General features: G+C 37.3%; 1 long non-coding RNA gene across 1 annotated transcript in view; it reads right to left on the bottom strand.

Annotated features, from left to right (window-relative positions):
• Positions 1 to 20,151: 20,151 nt before the first annotated feature.
• LOC124379627 overlaps positions 20,152 to 21,276 on the bottom strand; it is a 4,513-nt gene continuing 3,388 nt past the window's right edge. Inside the window, exon 3 of the long non-coding RNA XR_006924464.1 lies at positions 20,152 to 20,988. This is a non-coding gene — a long non-coding RNA (uncharacterized LOC124379627). The remainder of the gene's footprint in view (positions 20,989 to 21,276) is intronic.

Below are 21,276 nucleotides of genomic sequence, written 5' to 3'. Positions count from 1 at the left end.
TCCATTTTAAATATCAGCATTTTCTCCACACAAATGTTGAGAAAATTGCAAATCAATTCAATCAAATGTATATATATATATATATATATATATATATATATATATATATATATATATATATATATATATATATATTTTTTTTTTTTTTTTTTGTCAAATTTGTTGTTAGCATTAAGCTGTTTTATCACTAGCATTTTTGTCGTAAAATTATATATTTTTTATAACTAGCCACTATCCCTGCTAGTTTTTTTTTTTCTAGCAACATTGTAATCTTTGTAGTAATCATTCAGTTTAATCTTAAATTGCTTCTTGATGTCAGGAGCTACAAAATATCGCGTGTTCATCCATGTCCTTGTTTCATTACGGGAAAGATACACACGACCGATTGCTTGGGTGTAGAGCATGCTCAATCGGCTCTCAGGGAAGTCGATTGCTCACATTGTGGTTTTGACCCCGCTCTTGCTGAGGCAAAGCAGCGCCAGCGGTTGTGGGGCTCACAGGCCCACGGGTCAATACAGCATGTGGATGAGAGCCAGCTATCTCTCTCCTAGCATAGCATGACGGCTTATTGGGAACGGCTGATGCTGTGGCGGGTCAGGCTGCAGGTTGCCATACCAGGCTGACTTGCTGCGGGACTTGTACAAGGGACTTGGATCTGTTTCTTCTATCTCCGCGTGAAGAATCGTTGCGGATGGGGGAGCCCCGCTGCCTATCAGGAGGCTTCAACAGCTGCAGTACGCCGCTCCAGCCGTCCGCGTTCAGGAGGCCAGTCTGCTAGCCCTGCCACAGGATGGGTTTTCAAATCCGGTGGTCTGCTCCCTCTGTTTCCACCCAAAAGATCGCTGTGGATGGGGAGACCCGCTGCCTTTCAGGAGGCATCAACGGCTGCAGGGCACCGCTCCAGCCGCTCTGAGTGGGTCAGAGGTCAACCCTGAGAGGTTGGTTTCTCTGAGGAACTTTCTGACAGCTTGGGAGAGGCTGCCATAGGTCTCTCAATGGGTCCTGCATACTATAGAGAGGCTCGAATAAGTTCAGGTCATCTCCTTCCTGGTTCAACAGGTTGTGTCCTGCCGTGGTGGGTCCCGAGCAGGCTCTGGTCCTGGAACAGGTGGTACACGCTCTTTTGGGGAAAGGGGCCATCGAGGTGGTCCCCCCCCTCAGTCGGAGAGTCAAGCTACTACAGCCCGTACTTCGTTGTTCCGAAGAAGTATGGTGGGTTGTGTCCGATTCTAGATCTCCGCTCCTTAAACCATTCACTCATGAGGCTCAGGTTCAGGATGCTCACTTTTAAAGAGGTCGTGTCTCAGATCAAGTCTGAAGACTGGTTTGTCACGATAGATTTGAAAGACGCATACTTCTACGTAGCCACCCCTCCTGCACACAGGTGGTACCTAAAGTTTGCTTTCAGGGGTTTAAGCTTACCAATACTGGGTCCTCCTGTTTGGTCAGGCACTCTGGCCCCGTACCTTCAGGGAATGATCCATTATATCAACAACTGGTTGATGTTGGCTTGATTAGAGCTTCAGGCAGTCCAGCATTGAGATGTCGTTCTCACCTGTATGAAGTTGAAGATGATGTTCTCCCGGAGGGGGAATCCACAACGTTCCATCAAGGTCTCGCGGCAAACCGTTCAAGCCTTAGATGTGTAGAGAGAACTGACGTTCCTGTCCCAAGGCCCCATCTTGGGGACTCCTTGTCGTCGCGTAACGCTACCGACGGATGCTTCCCTCACTGGTCGGGGAGCGGTCATCCACCCAGGGTCTGTGGAGCGGGCCATGTCTCTCATGGCACATAAACTGCCCAGAGATGATGGCCGTGTTTCTGGGGTTGAAACACTTCCTCCTGGACCTAAGAGGGTCACCATGTGTTGGTCCGCATGGACAATGCGGCAGTGGTCTCTTATATCAACCACCATTGTGTTGGCGGCTCTATCCGAGCCCTCCTTCGAGCCCCTGGCCAAAGTGGCCCTTAGGTACCTGTCGGTAAAGACCGCTTTCCCTGTGGTGATTTGCTCCCTGAAGAGGATTCTCTATACGAAACCTGGGTACGAGCCTAAGGTGCCTACGGCTTCCGCACGACCTGTCGTGCTGCAGGCATTCTGCCCTCCTCCATTCCTAGCCCACGACCAGGAGAAGCAGAACCGGCTGGAACAGGACGAGTACGTGAAGGAAGTCGGAGCAGCTGTTCGTCTGCTATGGCCCTAATAGGAAGGGATTCCCGGCCAAGCAGATGTTAAGCAGGTGGGAAGTGGATGCTATCCTTTCATTTTATGAGTCCTCTGGTCTCTCCGCTCCCCTTGGGGTCAAGGCTTACTCCACCCGGAGTGTGGCGGCCTCTACGGGCTGGTCTGTTGGAGTCCCGTTTTAGGACATTTGCGACGCTGCGGGCTGATCCACCCTGCTGACCTTTGTTCGGTTTTATGACCTCGACTTCAGAGCCACTCTGGGCTCCTCTGTATTGCATTCAGGTGCGGAGGCCCTCACACATTAAGCAGGGTCTGGTCAGTGTGGCGTGATTGGACAATTTGTTCCCAAAGCGTTGCGACGCAGCTCGAAGTTCCCGAATGGTGAATGTCTCTATGTTACGTATGTAACCCTAGTTCCCGTGCCACACTTCCTGCATCCCTGTGGCGCTTACCTTCTCTCTGTGCAGAAGCCAGTGTCGCTATCACCGCTGCCATTTTGTAGCTCCCGGTCCGTCCCCGGCCGATGACACCACAACTTGTCTACTGGCCAGATTTCACACATTGTTCAGAGTAGTGGGGTGTTCCCAAAGCGTTGCAACGCAGCATCTCGTTCCCTCGGGAAACTAGGGTTACATACGTAACCTAGAGACGTTATTCAGACAGCTGTACACACATGAAATCTTTAAAGCATACTGTATATAGAACATTAAAAAAACGCACAAGCATATTGTTGATTCTTTCACACACTTTTATGTTACAAAGATCATTGCTTGTGGCACATTACCCCTATACACATATACATCCAGACCATCTTTTATCTGTCTCAGACCCCAACTAAACCCACCACACACACACACACACACACACACACACACACACACACACACACACACACACACAAAACCACACTCACACACACACACACACACACACACACATACACACACACACACACACACACACACTCACCTCCCCACCCCCATCCACCGAGCGTAATGAACAAATTCACAGCACATTACTCTGGACTTGATCTCTGGCAAAATAATGCTGGAACAAACAATTTGGTTTGTCAACACCTTTCTGCAGCCTCCTCCATCACTGTCATGCCTCTAAATTTAAACAGCAAAGTGCATTTGACTGCTGGACCCTTCTCTGATTACCCTCCATGGCTTGTGCCAATTGCTGTAGACAGAGTGGGCCTGCTCTGATTGCTAACCTGGCTTGAAAAATAGTCTCAGGCTGCCCAAGGATTAGCATGAATATTTTGATATAGATCGATAAGCAATCTCCACTCTATAAGAAATGCCAGCGGCCTTCATTTGGCTGATCAAAGCGGCCGAAAGGGAGAAAGTGGGGGACAGCTTGCTATTGTTTTCTGAGTGTTTCGAGGAGTGAAGCTGATTCCTGACAAGGGAATGAGCCATACGAAGGTGAAACTCGTTCCCTCTTCTTAATCGGGGAAACAATCTCAGGCTTCACACAATCCCATCTCCAGGGACAGTGTGGCGTAAAAAAGTGGCATGCCCCCTCCTTCTGTAGGGACGCAGAGTTCATTTGTAAAGCATTAGCACTGCGGCAGGTGACCCCTCTGTGTCCGATTCTACTGACCTGGACATAAAAAGGCCAGATCAGTAATGTGTGCTCTTATCTGCAGAGCTGGTGTGAATGTGCGCTCTGTTCGGCTTGACCTTGACTCGAGTTAACATATCTGTCTAGATTAGCTCATGGGTGAAAATCAGCTAATAAAACATTGTGGTTTAGAGAAAATAACTTATAGCATTTCTTGCATTTTACTGCTACATTATCACAGTATGATTGACATATTCATTGAAGTAAACCTTGTGATGCAACTCCTTGATTAATCCCAAACATTTATAACAAAAAGATCTATAATCACACATCTTGACATAAAGCACAAACAGGACAATACCACAATTGCTAATTGTTAGAAAATGTATTTGCATATTGCATGATTATGCAGTATTTGTATTGCAAAGATCAATATGGGTAGGTAAATGCTAACAATTATCAATACAGTTCATGTTATTTGAAAGAATAAATCTATTCATTGCTTTTCAGTTCACAAAAAAAAAAAAAAAAATAGTGTACACTGTTTTATTCTTTATTCAACTCAAATTATTTGTATTTTTCTATTAATTCTATCTTGTTTCCATCCATCCATGTTTTGTCTTTTTTCTGGAGCGGTGGGTCTATAAGAAAGTTGTACAGGAAGAGTTTATGTGCCACTGATACACAGTTCCTACAAAACCTTCCTTTTCCTGTACAAGCCTGTTTTTAAGGAACATGTCTGTATAGAACAATGTGTGTGTGTGTGTGTGTGTGTGTGTGTGTGTGTGTGTGTGTGTGTGTGTGTGTGTAAATGCTGCAGATCTGCCTTCGCTAAGTGTGTGAAATTTGTAGGTGACATTACCCAGCCATACTCTGGGAAATGAAACTCCGTTGGTGGCCTCAGCCTCCGGGGAACTGACTGACTAGCATGCCTGTGACACAAGGCTGAAGCGGTGTACAGCAGCTTCGATTCATTAGGAAATGTCACTTTGTTTCAGCAAGGCTCAAGGAGGGTGATTAGAGAGCTGTAATCAGGATTAATTAGGGGAATATATATCTGAGGATTTGCAGACCCCAACCCCGACACGGACCGGAGAAAGCATATACAGACTAGCTCTCTTTCTGTCTCTTCTCTCTCTTTCTTTCTCTCTCCCTTTGCTCTGGCTGGATGGATGGATGATCTGTAACACAAATAATGCATTTGAATAGTGTTCTTGATGCTAATTGATTGGGTGAGGACTGTGCCAGATCTTCCACTTGGACTCACAATGCTGTATGCCTATACATTCTTCCATTGAAGGAAAAAAGGAAAAACATATGGTCATCACCATAAATATTTGTAGCCTTTAAACCAATTGTAAAAATATGTTTGAAAAGTTTCTTTTTAGCGAAACACTGTAATTTCATAAGCCCTTTATATTTTTCTTTAAATCACTCTTATTATCACTCTTATTTTTTTTAAACTGTAATGTTTTATAAAGTAGTGTTTTTTTACCTACATTATTAGGTCAAAATTATTGTCAGGATGTCCAAAAACATATGTAATCATTTAAAAATTAGAAAAGCATTAAGCAAAATCACCATCAAATGAAATAATATTTAAAACTTAAAATCAAATCCAATTTGTGTATTTAAGCTACATCTATTTATTTTTAACAGAAGAAAGTGTCCATTTGTACAAATCCTGTAGAAACTTCTCAGTCATTGTTAACAACATTAACATTATTTATTATATATATCTAGTTTTTCTCATTTTGGAAGCCACAAACATAGCCAAGACATATATTTTTGTAGTTATTAAGAACATAACTGAGCACCTATATACTCATGTTGAGTTACCCAAAAATGCTTTCCATGAATAGCGCATCTTAGCAAGCAGCACTGTGATCGCCAAACACTGCTGGAATCAAAAATATTATTCCTCCTTCATTTTTTCGTATCCATCAAAAGAAAAACAAAATCAGACTCCAGGCCATTATGACCATGAGTTATGACGCAAATGTGTTGGGCAGCTGGTTATCACACTGTTTATGTTATTGGTACAGCATGTTTGAGCTAGCATAACCTTGAATCTCTTCAGTTAGAGTACAGCCTAGAGGCTTGGTTTTGAAAATGATGCATTTTCAATCTGTTATTTTTCTTTTTACCTGCTGTCCCTTATTTATTCATATCATTAACTCATGCATCAAGACTGTTTTGCTTTCTTTTCCTTCTCTATCCCATTCCATCACTGTTCTGTTATTACATTTGGGTTCTCCTTTGCCGTCTCCCCTTGCTGTACCCTTTTACGGTCAGGGTGGCCTGCTCCTCGCTCCCCTATAACACAAAATAAAAAATACAGAGAAAAATAAAGATGATGAGAATGGATTTAAGCTGTAGAGCTAACAGATGGTTAAAATTTCTTTTCACAGTATGACAGTCATGGTCAGAAATAATAAACACCAATATTCTCACAAGAGATTTCACAGGACTCAATCGTGTCAGGAATAAAGCATTTGAAGGCATGCTGTTATAGGAAAATAATCAACAACAGGCGGTGTAAGGCAGACTAAAACAACATAAAGTTACTCTTATCACACAATTTTTTTTTTCCTATAACATGCCCTGTAGTGTTTTATTCCTCTTACACAGCAGAAACTGCAGATCATTTATTATAATCACATTTAATTTAAAATACGTTCCTGTTGTCATGATAGCAGCTATAAACAGACTTTACATCACCAGCCTCAATTGTTTTCTTTCTTTAAGTTAATAAGACAAACAAAAAAAGATTTGTCAGCTTTTTCTATGCTACTAAAAAAACTTTCCCAGGTCAGCTTTACCTCTGACTGTTACAAAGCTTTAACACCAACCAACTCTTTAAAACGTCACCACATTATCGATAAAACAATTTTCCATGTTACATTTTTTTCTGGGTCTATGTCTAAAATATTAAAATTTGTTTTAATTTCATTTTTAGTCTTAGACTATGTGAAACTTCAAAAATGCAGCAACTTGAGAATAATTTATTGCTAATAAACAATAATGTAGTAGAAAGAGTGCATTCTTCTGAACCTGTGATTAAGAGAAATGACAGAAAAATTTCTATCCAATCAGATTCAAGATTTCAGAAACAAGCAGATATAAAAGGAAATAAAACACTTAAAAATTAATATTTGCACTTAGTATGATGTCTTTGTTTGGGATGACACACACACTCCCACACACACACACACACACACACACACACACAAACACACACACACACACACACACACACACAAATGACAATCACTTTCCTAATTGTTGCTATAAACACCAATCTATAAGTTTTGTCAGCTTCTTTACATGACACAGTGTGATTTAACCCATGCATAACCATACCATCTTTCGACCACTGAAAATAAAACGCATCTCTCTTAAAACAGAGATTAAAATGAACAACAGCCCTAAACTGATATCTACATTCTTGTATGCCATTGCTCCAGCTACCCTGTTGCATGAAAATATGTTTCAGCTTTGATAAGGAAATGTAAGGTTATAAAAGAAGATTAAACAACAGGATGGTGTGGTGAGGCCTAAAACTGAAGCAGAATTACTCTTCCGATTATTGCAGGCAAGTTATTTAAAAAACAGCCATAATGAAAGCAAGTCATGCTGCTGCCTTGAAGTGTATGCCTCTTATACTGCATCAGTCTGCTAATTCACAATGTCTTGCTTATTTGCCTTTGGCAGAAAAGTTACAGCTTTACCACTGTCTGTTTCAAACTACTAAAACTGGAGACTCCTTCCTTGAAGGGTAATTAATATTTAAAATAAACCATGATATAAACTGGAGAAAGCTTCAGATAATGAAGAGTTCAATCATACCCTCAGCTCAGAATTGATAATAGGTTTACATATCATATCTGATATGTTATTGTTGAGTGTAAATGTTGGCACCTGTGAAAATGTAAAATTTTGGCCTCGCCATTAGTAAATCCCAATTTAATCCCTGAGAAAAAGTCTTGCTAATAAAGATTCCTGTTTTATTATTTACAAGTTGGAGTCATTATTCTGTCTTCCCTTTATATGACAGTTGAATGAAACCCAGCCCTTTTTCAAGCATTATGTCTATCTTATGTTTGTATCTGATATGAATCACAATTCAAAAAGGTAAAACTTGCCCCAGTTTTTTTTTTCTTTTGGAGCGAACTGTCCTAAATGGATAAAAAAATGTGTGTGTTCCCATGTTGAAAAAGAAAGGCCTTCTTCACCTTCAGAGGAAGACCTGCTTTCAATTAAACAGGAATGAGAAGCTCCGGCTCCCGTTGTCATGCTGTAAACAGGCCGTGTTCTGGTTGAGTAATGGCATTGCATCACTTTGAATAGACAGGGAGCTCATAGCCCAAACCAAACGTAGCGACTTTGCGTCTCGCGGAGATAACAATCATATTTTATGCACTTTATTTGAATACATTTTCTACGCCGGAGCCAACGAGGCCCTGCGCTGATTAACGACTGCCGTGACATGTCTTTGTAGTTGAAGTATACTTACAGTAAATATGATACATACTCAAGGACTAAAAGCTTTCTATAAAACTGTCATCAAAAGAACGTATTAACCCATCTTTGTTTACAAGGGGCGAGACGGGGGGAAAAACAATTTGCTGCAATGGTCGTAAAATATCTCCGGTCTTATTCGCTCTGCTGTGCATACACATACGTATGGGAATGCATGCACACACACGCACACGTATACACACACACACACACACACACACACACACAGCCTCGCAGAAGACTTGTGTGACTAAATCTGAGAAGATGACAGCATTTAAGAAGCAGTGTCACATTTCTTGCTCATAAATAGCCAGATAGTTTTGACCCCCCACTTAGGATTCAGCCAAAAAAATTGAAGCCACGTTGCTCCCTTGAGCCCCATTGTGGGGATATCAGATAACCCGCAAAGGATTTAAAGTAACCAGGCAGCCTGTACTGTCAATATGGCAGTCTCTCACATGCGCACACAAACACACACACACACACACACACACACACACACACACACACACACACACACACACACACGTATACACAGAGACACAGACATGATGATATGGGACAGACGCAAGACCACCACCCTGAAAAGCTCCAGCTGTTCTGAGGGTAAGTTTCAGACCATGTGCTTTGTGCTTTGTGTGTGCACGTGTATGTGTGTGTGTGTGTGTGGTATTGGCGGTGTGTGTATATATGTGTGTATAAGGTCGACCCCCCAGAGAGAAGGAAGGTTAAAAGGTTTCTCTTACTGGTGGGCAAACAGATATGCGCCTGCATTATTCAGCACCGGCCAATAACCATCATTCACACTTTCAGCTTATCACAGTCAATAGTTATAAATAGCAGGAAAAAAGAGGGGGGTGTATGGTTGAGAGGGTGAGAGAGAATGGCTCAGTTTAGGGAAACAGGTTGACCTGAAACATTTGAGATGTTCAGAAAGCACATTACCACCACCACCACCACCACCAACACAATCTTCATATTCAGTATTACATGAATAATCATGACTAATGAATAAGGAATTAGTCTGAATTAGTGCTAAGATTTTGGAAAATGTTTAGTGAGAGCTGCATGCTGTCATGTAATGTTACACTTTCTAATCGCAATATAAATACTTTTATAACTTGAACATTTTAGGTTAAAGCACTTTTCTATGAAGTTAGTATTTGTTTAATATGGCATGTGGAAGCAAATCGTTATCACAGCAGATGTTTATAAGGTGTTGCAGAACTGTTATTTCTCTAATGATGTAACCTGCCAAACACTTTATTAAAGATGTTTTCTGCTTGCTGGATATTATATTTAACTCAGATTTAATACAGGTTTAATATAACTTAATGAAATGATATTATTAACTCAGTGTAATACAGGTTTAGATAATGAGTGCCTAATAATGAGCAAATTAGCCTTTTTAATTTCTGACATTGCATATTTTATTTTATATAATAGTTACACAGATAATTAATGTTAGGCTTTTTTTAATGCACATTTGTACACACAATGTTAATTGATTTTTAATTCTTATTTCTCAGCTGTGTATTTTAATGTTTGAAACTAGTATAAATTATTCCGTAAATTATTGTTAAACCAATAGGAAATTTTGATCATATAGATACTGTAGATAACAGGCTGAGGATGTAAATCTGAATCTTTCTTTGACAGGGGTCAAAATAGTGTAGCAACTAAATATTTATTTATTTGTTTTTTGTTTTTTTGTTAACAATAACATATATAAGAACTTATAGTAAACCCAATTAACAGAGTATTATATATGATATTCCAATATGAGTTGGATCTGCTTTGCATCTTATTGGTGCTACTGTACACACAATGAATACTGATTCACTGACATATTGATGCAACTGATTTTTTTTACTTCAGATTTTTTCTTGTTTATACATACTTATTCCTAGATAAATCCACCGAATGCACCTTTACTTATGAGAAAATAAACGTTCAGGGAATATTGAGCAAGACAGTCAAATTTGTGTGATGTAGAGGAGGTCAGAAGGTCGATGTGCATTTTAGGTAGAAAAGGTCTTGAGTAGCATGCTGCGCAGTAATCCCTTATCAATAACCACATAATCAATAGATGAGAGGGAAATAAAAGCACTGATTCCACCTGAGCAATAAGGAAAATGAGTCTCGTACCCAGGTCATCTGTCTTACCCCTTAGCTCCATGGCAACATCTGTTGAGTGCACACCGGGAGTGCGAGTCAGTGCTGTGGAGCTTACGGTACAGTACTTACTGCAACATTAAAAATGTTAGATACCATTGCGATCATGACTTCATGGACTATAAAACAGTCACAAATGATTATGCAGTTAGATAATAACAATGTTAACAATGCATAAAAGTTATGTATTCATTGATGGGTTCCATTACTTTCATAATCTGATTTGTTACACATACATATATTTCAAACATGAATATCTGAAAGCAACACCTGTCATCCTGCTAAATGCCACATGCTTTGTAAACGTCTGTGCATGCCACAGGTTTATAATTGTATTCAGGAAACACTTTTGTAATCAATGTAGTGACAAAAGATTGTACATGGATGTGTTGTGTTATGCAGTGTGTGATTAATCAGATATGAAAGCACATTTTTCATAATCTAAAATCATATTTGATATCGTTTTCAAATAAAACATGAATAGTACAAGTTAATACTCACAGATAAGTGCAACATTTTTGTAATTCTAAATGAATGTTACAGATGTTAACATTCAAATGTTACATATTTAAGGGGAGCACAATCATTGCAAATCTGATCCTTTTAGATTCATATAACAATTATAATCATGTGTGAATGTAACAGGTTTAGAATCATAAGTAAATGCTACTTTTTTAGAATCGCATGTGTTTGCAAAACGTTCTGATCTGTACAGAAATGCAGTGCTTTCAAAATCATGTCAGTGCATCATAAATACAGGAGCCTAACAAATCTGCAACTTGTTAAGCTTGTAACAATCTTTGGGCACAGTTTACAAATATAAAAAGTTTTAGTCAGAACCATGATATATAATTAAAAAATATAAAACACATATATAATTCAAATATATATATAAAAAAACAGATACAACTGGATAAAAAAAAGGCCCCATTTATTGTAAAATCTACAGACTCTGTTGTACCAGTAGTGCACACATGTAGTATACTGTATTACAGATTCTCTCATATTCTATCCTATTTTTTTTATTTCGTTTTTTTTCTAATCGGTTTGTCTGTGACGTTCCAGTAAAAACAAAGATCAAAGCTTGATGTATTTTACCTTTTTTTTTAATCAAACTATTATTTCATGTGATTTCCAAAAAGTCTTAGCCCTGTAGCTGCAACTTTTGGCTGAGGGTGGATTTGACAGTAAATTCAGTATATCAGCTTCATGCTTGGCCAAGAGGTGCTTTCATAGTCAGCCATCCATCAACATGGAAGATCCACAGTGAAACCTCCCACATCGATCCTGGACACTTATGACAGTTAACACAGTGTTGCCTCAGCACACAGCCATCGCTGATCTATCAATTACTGACCATCCACCCACTCACACACATACACACACATACACACACACAGCACACATACACACACAGCACACACAGGCTGCGGCTCGCAATGTTATTTGGTATTGCAATGGTATTTCCCCCTCTCTGCGCTAATGCATCTCCACTGTTCTCATAGGCTAATGAAAGCAAACAAATCAATAAATATAAATTATACATGCGAGCCGATGCACCGCTGCCAACATAAACGGCCTAATTAATTGCACTTGATTAATTTATATACTTTAATTATCTCTACAAACCACAGATGGCATAAATATCAGGACAATCTGCTTATTGCTACGTCAGTCATAAAATGGCAGACGATGGGAAACGATTAGGCCAGCCAAAGGCTTTGTCGTGCCTACTCGCTGACATAAAAAACGATGATGTTCTGAATAATTGAACGATAAGCAAATTGCAGCAATGAGCAGGCAAAGGCCTCCAACCTGATTAGTGCTCTTATTTATTCCCTGCTTTTTGATACACCAAGTGTCTCAGCTAGTTTTAACACACACACAGCAAGATTTCTGTAGCCTCATTAAAAGCTTTCTTTTAATAGCAGACTGGGTAGAGTGCAAACAGTCGCCTTCATTGGAGAATAGTGGCTGATAAAATCATATAGTAGTCAGCAGGTGTTTCACTTCTATGCACATGAATTACTTTTCTTGCCACAAATTATTTTGCTTTATTTGCTAATTCCTATCGAGTAAAGATTACTACTATTATTAATATTACCATTATTATTATTGTTTTGACCACATACCTTGTTTACTATAACCACTTGTTTATCAGCATCTGTATTCTGTAAGTGGACATTCCTATTTCACTTTTTAGTCAGTTAATTTTTTTTACATCTTAAAAAGAATTTATAGTTAATTTAATAACATCGTGCTCTAAGTCATACAATTTCTATGAACAAGATCACTAGTTGTATTTCTGGTGTTTCTTTACTCTTCTTTGTCACATCTGCCTGGTTTGCTTCCAAAATACCCAGACATCCCTAAAAAGATGATCATGCAACTTGAAAATTAGTTTTCGGATAATATTCCAGAAAAAAAATAAAAATTTAAGATAAGATGTACAAAAAGAGATCTCACTGGAATTGACAGTCAACTTGAGATCCTCCCAGATGTAACAGAAGAAGAAGAAGGCGGAGAAAGAGGAAGAGTTTAAGGCGTTTGCTTCCTGGCGGCTGGCTAATGAGGGTTTTTAGAATAATTAACCCGACAGGGTGTATGGCAGACTAATGAAGGTTTCCATGCTTCCAGTGCAACATTAATGTGTCCAGGTACGGTAAATATGTCACAAAACATGATGAAAAATCCCCCGCGTGCTGCGCGACCCCAGGTCTCGCACTAAATAAGGTCTGTCCTTATCAAGCCAGGTCCTAACGGTCTTTTAAGCAAATTGCAGTGTCTGATTCGTATTATCATGATCTCACCTGAACAAAGGCCCGCCGTCGGGAAAACAAAGCTACTTTTTCGCAAAAGTTTAAGCATAATTGCTGTCATTGACAGTACGTGGGTGCTTAAGGGGTCTATGTGGCATGGGCAGCTGTGGCAGCAGGGTAAAATTTCCCTCTCAAGGTCTGAACAAGTTCTGCTCAGCCAAGTCAATTTCTATTTTCCAGAAACACTTATGGATGAAATATTATGCCTGACAGTCTACAATTCAACGTTCAGTAGCATAAAGGCTTTCCAAATAATAAAAAAATAACACAACACTTGTAAGTTTAAAGTGATGATTTTAGTGAATGCTTTATAGAGAAGAAACAATTTGAGAAAGGAATGCATATTTTAGATCATGCAGATGCCTGAGAGAATTTGGCTCGGACTTCAAGGGCAGACATGAAGCCAGTTACTGCAGAGAGAAGAACTGTACCAGGCTTGAGTTGGCACCATGCCCACCAGCAAGGCTAGGAAGTTCTGGTTTAATTCTGTATTCTGCTCAAGCCTGCAATTTGTTTCTATTTGTTAGGAAAAGTTTATTTGTTTAGGGGCAGAGTGCATTAAAAACTGTGAAAAAAAAAATTCAAGTTTTTTTTTCTTTTTATTTCATATTTTTTTGGAATTGTACAGTTCAAAATAGTATAATTCATAGAATAATATTAACTGCTTAAATATTAACTTAAATTATGTAATACTGTTTAATCTACATGGACTAACTTGGACTTTCTTAATAAAAGTTAATGAATCATCATTTAACTGTAAATTATAGCTGACAGTGGAAAAACACATTTGTGAGCATATATTAAAATTGAAATGAAGCAAATACCTTGGCTTAGACATCGCTTATTAACTATACAGGGAGTAAATCATTTTGCTCATGTACACTGAATAGAAATTATAATTGATGGGGACCAAATAATTTTGCTCAGTTGACAGAGAGCCACTACAGTTGAAAGAAAGATTAAAGTATTTATAGCTCATTCATAAGTAATAAAAACCTAATTTATTTGCACATTAAGCAAAAAATCATCAGCAGGAAAACACTTTTACTACCGTGCATCATAGTAAATAATATATATATATATATATATATATATATATATATATATATATATATATATATATATATATATATATATATATATATATATATATTTGCAGTTACTGTAAAAAAAAAAGCAAATACTTGTTTGTATATCGAACATAAAATCAACTAATAGTTGGATTTATGTGGATAAAATACTTGCTTCTTCTCTATAAATGAATACATAGCAAATATTTTTGCACATCAAATGCAAATTCAAGAACTGATGAAAAGAAAGCACTTCAGCTCGTGTACTGTAAATAAAAAATAGAGGGAGTGATTACTTTTGCACACACACACCTACAGTAAATACGAATAGTTAACAGGAGGCCCAATACTGTACTTTTGTGTGAATTAAGCCAATAGGGCTTTGCAGCTCCTTTCAGGTGTCACAGTTGTGTTGCTCTGTTTATGCAGGAATTTCTCTCAGTAGCTGCAGCTTTTAATCAGCCGATATGACGGTCACATTTAGAGCATAATGACAAGCGGCTCTGCGTCATTTCTACGCTGGTGATCAATCAGACGCTCATTTAGCTTTAATTCATGTAGATGCACCACCTAATACTCATTACAAAGATGCAATTTCCCCAAGTCACTGCAGATTAATGGCAGCACATCTCTTTCTGTGTCGCCTGGACACTGTGTGTGTGTGTGTGTGTGTGAGTGACGATAGATGACTCTCATGAGGGGATGGAGGTGCTCAGACACACATATAAGCATGCTTGCACACACACACACACACACACACACACACACACACACACACACACACACACACACACACACATACACACTTATCTACTACATGGTTTATGACAAATCGACTGACATAGCACAACTTTATCAGTAAAACAATAATAAATAAATGAGAGAAAATGAATGGAGAGACAGATTGCTTTATTAAAGACTTTAATAAAGACTGGTAAACTTGGGATGGTTTAAGAATACAATGTGTTTATAAAATGACTTTTATTATGATAATTTGCATTATTTAATAAAATTTTTTTGTATTATCTTCAATTTATATATAAATATTAATAAAGAGAACATAAAGATCTCTAGTGGCCATAAAATGAAGAAAATGGGCAACACTTTCTCTATATGACTTATGCATTCATAACATTTTATGCATTCATGAGTTGTTATATACCTTCTTAGAATGTCATGTAGAAGGCATGACAGTTTCTAAGATGTTCCTTGATGTTCAGTGTGTGTATCTCTCTGTGCCTTCCAGATCCTTAAATCAGACACAGGGTTGATGAAGTCATGCTAAATAAGGCATTCATAAACGTATAAAATGAATACGAACTGATAAAAATCCAAATCAAGTTTGCGTAGTGATTAGATGTTTGGTTGTATGCACACTGAGAACTGACCAGATATTATTTTAAGTAATCTATATAAATATATACATTTATAATTATGTATCCATTTTTTTGCAACTTTTCCAACTAGGTAGCTGTGAACATGTGAATGTCTTTGCTTTAATACATATAAGATTTGAATTATTTAAAGTCAGAAATGACAGAGAGCAAACATTTTTCATCCTCGATGGGGAGCAAATACTTTTGTTTATAAAATGGTATAAACAGAGTAGAGTTTTTATGATCAGGGTATATGTGCTAGGAGACATACATGCTTTTAGTCTCTGTGTGCATGTAAGTGTCTCTATGTGTGTGTGTGTGTGTGTGTGTGTGTGTGTGTGTGTGTGTGTGTGTGTGTGTGTGTGTGTGTGGTGGGTATAGAAGCATTTATATCATGGTTTCATTTCAAGGACTTAAAATGCGAATTGTTTAACTGGTTCCAACGAGGAAAGCTGAGGTTTACAGTACATTGAGGTAAAGGTTACAACTGGATTTAGGTTTAGAATTGCATTTAAACTCTGCATTAATAATTATGTGTAGAAAAGTTTTAAATAATTTTTCCTTGGCTAAAGCGCATCCTTTAGGCCGCACGAAGTGCCAACACACAAAGAGGCACGGCGCTCTCTGACATTAAAGTTTTCATTTGGGCGGCAAAGGCAAAGTAGAAGAAAAAGGAGAAAAGAAATAGAACTGTAAGGAGAAAAAAGAAGGCTGTCTTTCCATTTTGCCAAAAGTGCAAAACAGCATTTAGAAAAAGCCACATGAGCCACCAAAGATGTTCAGAGTTATGCAGGCTTTTTGATGGTATGAATTTGATTTCATCTTTTTTCTGACCCGTTTTTGAAGTTCACTCCCGAGTTGATTCTGAAATAATATACAATCTGTGCTGTTACTTGTTATGGCCCGTCAGACAGATCAGTCGCAGTTAGTGAAAGTGCATTCCTCCAGACGAGCAAACAGTCGTGGGAATTTAAAGCAGTCTGAGAGAAAGACGGAAAGAAAATAAATGTGTTTTTAAAAATACAAAAGTAGCTGGAAATCGAGCAAAAAGTCATGTCATATAAAACAATTAAATCAAATGATTTGTGCAAATTAAAAACATAAAATAAAGGACTAGTTAAACAGCTACTGATGCCCTGAAATTCAAGGTATAGCATTTAAGTGTGATGGCATTCTTTTGGTAAGATTTATTTCATTTATTTAAATATTATTTAATATCTTATTCTTTTGTTAAACTAAAGTCAAAAAAGGTCAAAAGCAGTGAGATTTACTGTATATAACAAGATATTTCAAATAATGAGGAAATTATGAGTTTGGGGTAAAATTATAAGATATTATGCCAAAAAGAGAAATATATATATATATATATATATATATATATATATATATATATATATATATATATATATATATATATAAAGCTAAATATTATATTGAATGCATTAATAATATTACATGAATGAGATATGTATTTAAATCTTGACATACATAAAGAGTTAATAAAAAATATCAAGGTTAAATAATTTAAATGAATTTGGCATACTGCGGTAAATTTTTTAAAATAAGTTGTTTAGTGAAAATAATAAAAATTTCAATGCAAAACCATAGAATTACATATTAAGGGGGCATTTCCTTGTTTGAAATCATGCGATATTAAGTGAAAATAATAAGGGACTTTTATAACTAAAATAATAAAGAATGAAATAGCACCTTGTGGTTAAGTGCTTTCATGAAAACAGACTGAATGCAAATAAAACCTTGTGAAAGACTTCTTTCAATTTCAAGTGGCAAGGCAGAGAAAAAAGAAGCATTCGATTCTGAAAGTGACTCATTTCACTTTACGCCGTGTTCACACGATCACGAACCTCAGACTCAAGCCTGTAGAGAAACATGGCCATCTGTAGCCTCTTCAGTCTCTGAAGCTGATTTGACACATGCAGTGTTTAGTCCGTTTGATCGCAACCCTGGTGTGTTCTTCCTCGATCATTACGCTTCTTTAGTCAGAAATCACATTCGGGTATAGCATCCTGTCCAAGTGCATCTGAGCGAGCTGGGAACCAGACTGAGGCCAGTGAACTCCAGTGCAGTTTAACTGCATTGAAAAAGTGATTCATTTGAGAATCGGCTCAGTTACAGGAAGTGAATCAAACATTTATTTGTTGTGAACTGACTCCATGTTTTCTGTGACTTTTTACACTTTCTAAACAGTTATTTTTTTTTTCTTTTTCTTTTTCTTTCAATGATTACATAAGACATTACTGGTCCTACACAGCCTTCAGCCAGCATTTCCCTGCTTTTCAGTTTGTTGTTTGGTATGTGCATTGAGAAAAATACCGAACAGCAAACAAACAGCGAGGGGATGAAAGTATCAATCTCACCTCAGATTGGGACTCAAGAAACATGAAACTGTCAAGAATCGAAACTAAATTGTGTTAAAGTGACTATGTAGCACTCACACTATCATATGGCATAAACAAATACCTAATAGCTAAAATTATTAGTCATTACTTCCAAAATCACATCTGGATTGTTTCTATTCACAATTTAACCCCCAAAACAACAAAGATTTTTCTTATTTGCTTCATTCTCTCTCTCTCTCTCTCTCTCTCTCTCTCTCTCTCTCTCTCTCTCTCTCTCTCTTTTCTTTCCTTCTTTCTTTTCATATTAAACAATACTTTGTTTTGTTATGTCTTTCTTTCTTTCAGTTTTCAGACTCTAGAAAGTTTTTTTAGCAGCCATTTTAGGTGACACTGGTGTCAAAATTAAGTTTAAAATTAAGATGCTGATTCCGAACAGCCGCTGTATGTATTTATTGTTGTGTATTATTTTGCTGCTCTTTCAAATATATAATAATGATAATATGATCAAATAATTTTTCATTTTATATCTCAGCGTACAGTTAATAAATCCGTCTCAGGTATTGTTGATTCTATTTACATTGGTTGAATGATTCACTGGTGTACTGCATAAGATTTCAAGGAGATAGAGAGCCAAGTAATAAAAATAAGCAAAATAATGGAAATTAGCTAAATATTGTTAAAAAAAGATCACCATGTAGCATGGACAATGCGGTCAAATATTACATAATTAGTTAAAAAGAAAAAATGATCTACATTATATGTATAACCATATTTAAAGGTGAAGCTATGGATAATGTTACAGGATAAATGTAGCACATTACCATTCAAATCTGATGACGTGTAACAGCCAAAATTAAAAAAGTCATTACGTGTCATTCCCAGGTGACGTGTGGCTCACTAAGTGGGGATTAACTGAAAGTGTAAGCAGAGAGGTGTGTGTGTGTGAGGGAAAGAGAGAGAGAGAGAGAGAGAGAGAGAGAGAGAGAGAGAGAGAGAGAGACTGACTTAGAAATCATGCAAAGTGACACACACACACACACACACACACACACACACAGGGTTGGCTCCAGACAGGGAAACACTTCCTTTGCCTTTGCTACATCCTGTGTTTTTTTTTTCCTTAAGTATGTAACTGTGTCCAGTGTTTTTTGGTTTGACTGTTTAGAGGAAGTGGTTTAGAGGAACAAACTACACACACACACACACACACACACACACACACACACACACACAAATACACACATGACTGTGCTTCAATAGTAGAATCTTTGCATAAAACACACTCAGTTCTGACAGATGCAGCAGATCTTCGATTACGAGTGTAAGGTGTGATTACAAGTTCTACTGCATGATCAAATATGAACATGTTTGGGCCCCGGGACGCCTCGCTGAGAGCCTCTTATAGACTTATGCATTAAGTGATTTACTCAGGCTAAACTCATAGCGACTAATAGAATTGGCTGTGAGAAGAAGGAACACAAGCTACTTACCATAAATAGAGTAAGAATAGCTGTGGATGATAACCGGGATCAGTGTTACAGTATGACAGGCCAATTATATTAAAGACTGCACACACGTGCACTTACATCTCAACTGTGAGCACGAATGGTAACACACCATGAAGGCTTCATAAAGACAAGAGGAAGAAAAGATGATAGGTCTTGTTCTTTAAAGAGAAAAAATTATTTTGTTGTATTTTTCATTTATTCGTTTTTTTTTTTCAAAAATATGTTACATGTTTAGTAAAATTGAAACAAACAACAACAACAACAACAACGATAATAATAAACATTATTATAGCAATTAAATTCTTGTATTGCATGTTTCCATTATTTGTCTTTTTTTCTATTTTTTTGGAACATTTATTTATTTATTTATTTATTTATTTATTTATTTATTTATTTAATTAATTATTTCTATTATTTATTTGCATTTAATTAACAAATTTGTTCAATTTCTTTTTTCTGGTTCTTTTCTTTTTTATGTTGGGTATTTTTCAGCATTCCAGTTTGACTTTTTCTTTTTCTTTCTTCTCTGAGGTTCTTAATATTCTCTTTTTTTTTTTTTTTTTTTTTAGATTAAATTCTTTGTAGAACCTGAACTGTCCCCTCACCTCCGCAGCTAACCCCAGAACCTGTAAAGGTTCCAAACACAGTTCATGAGTCTTGAAAGTTGCTGTTCATGTTTAATTTTACATCACATTTTAATAAACCTGTGATTTCATGAACATATAAAATAATGTTTTTAATAAATCAATCCTTTTATAAACAAGTATCTAATAAAATATTAAAGCAAAACCTGAAAACTCAATATTTGATAAAGCTGTAAATAGTGGTGTTAATTAAATAGTGATTACACCTTTATTAAACAAGTCACACTCAATACAGTAATCTGTATATTCCCACAACATCATAATCTGCATGTCTAATCAATTAAAGTGCAGATTTATTTAATAACGGTGTGTGTGTAAATGATACACATCACACATTGTGAACTTCCAGGGTGTCCTGGAGCTCAGCGAGTCAGCGACCTGAAGATTAGTATGACGTTAAATCAACTCACGCACTCGGCTTTTAATAAAACAAAACAGATTGGTGGGGAATCACAGGATTATTTCGACCAGATTAAAATAATTCCCTCCTCCCACCCGGCAGCACAGATTGACTCCAGACTGACTCCAGATTAGCTCCAAACTGTTCGAACCTAGCCAGCTCGCTTAAAGCCCTATATGTTTTCTGAATTACATAGATAAGGCTTATTGAGCAATCATAATCTTATTGGACAGCATATTGTTACGTCTGGAGGGGATTAGTGAGAACAGATGCGGGATGATGGTAAATGGGCTTCATGTGTGCTGAGCTTTAGCCTGCATCCTTCACCGACGGGCAACGGTGCATTAAAACCAGAGGAGACCTGCACACACACACACACACACACACACACACACACACACACACACATGGGTTATAGAATAAATGTAAGTAAAAAGAAGAAATCTGAAACCTTGTCTATTAACGACATTTCAAACTTAATGATATGCGCACCTTTATAAAATCTTTATGTATTTAATTGCACTTAAAGAAAACATATATTCAGAAAATTTTTCCTCCAAAAAAAACAAATACTTTTTCTTTCTTTCTATATTTACGAGTGAGTATTTTTTACTTTTTTTGTTTGGTTTTTTTTTGTTTGTATGTTTAA

The sequence above is a fragment of the Silurus meridionalis genome, chromosome 26 (assembly GCF_014805685.1).
Source record: "Silurus meridionalis isolate SWU-2019-XX chromosome 26, ASM1480568v1, whole genome shotgun sequence".
Lineage (NCBI taxonomy): Eukaryota > Metazoa > Chordata > Actinopteri > Siluriformes > Siluridae > Silurus > Silurus meridionalis.
The sequence above is the reverse complement of the archived record's forward strand: the minus strand, read 5'-3'. Positions and strand labels throughout refer to the sequence as shown.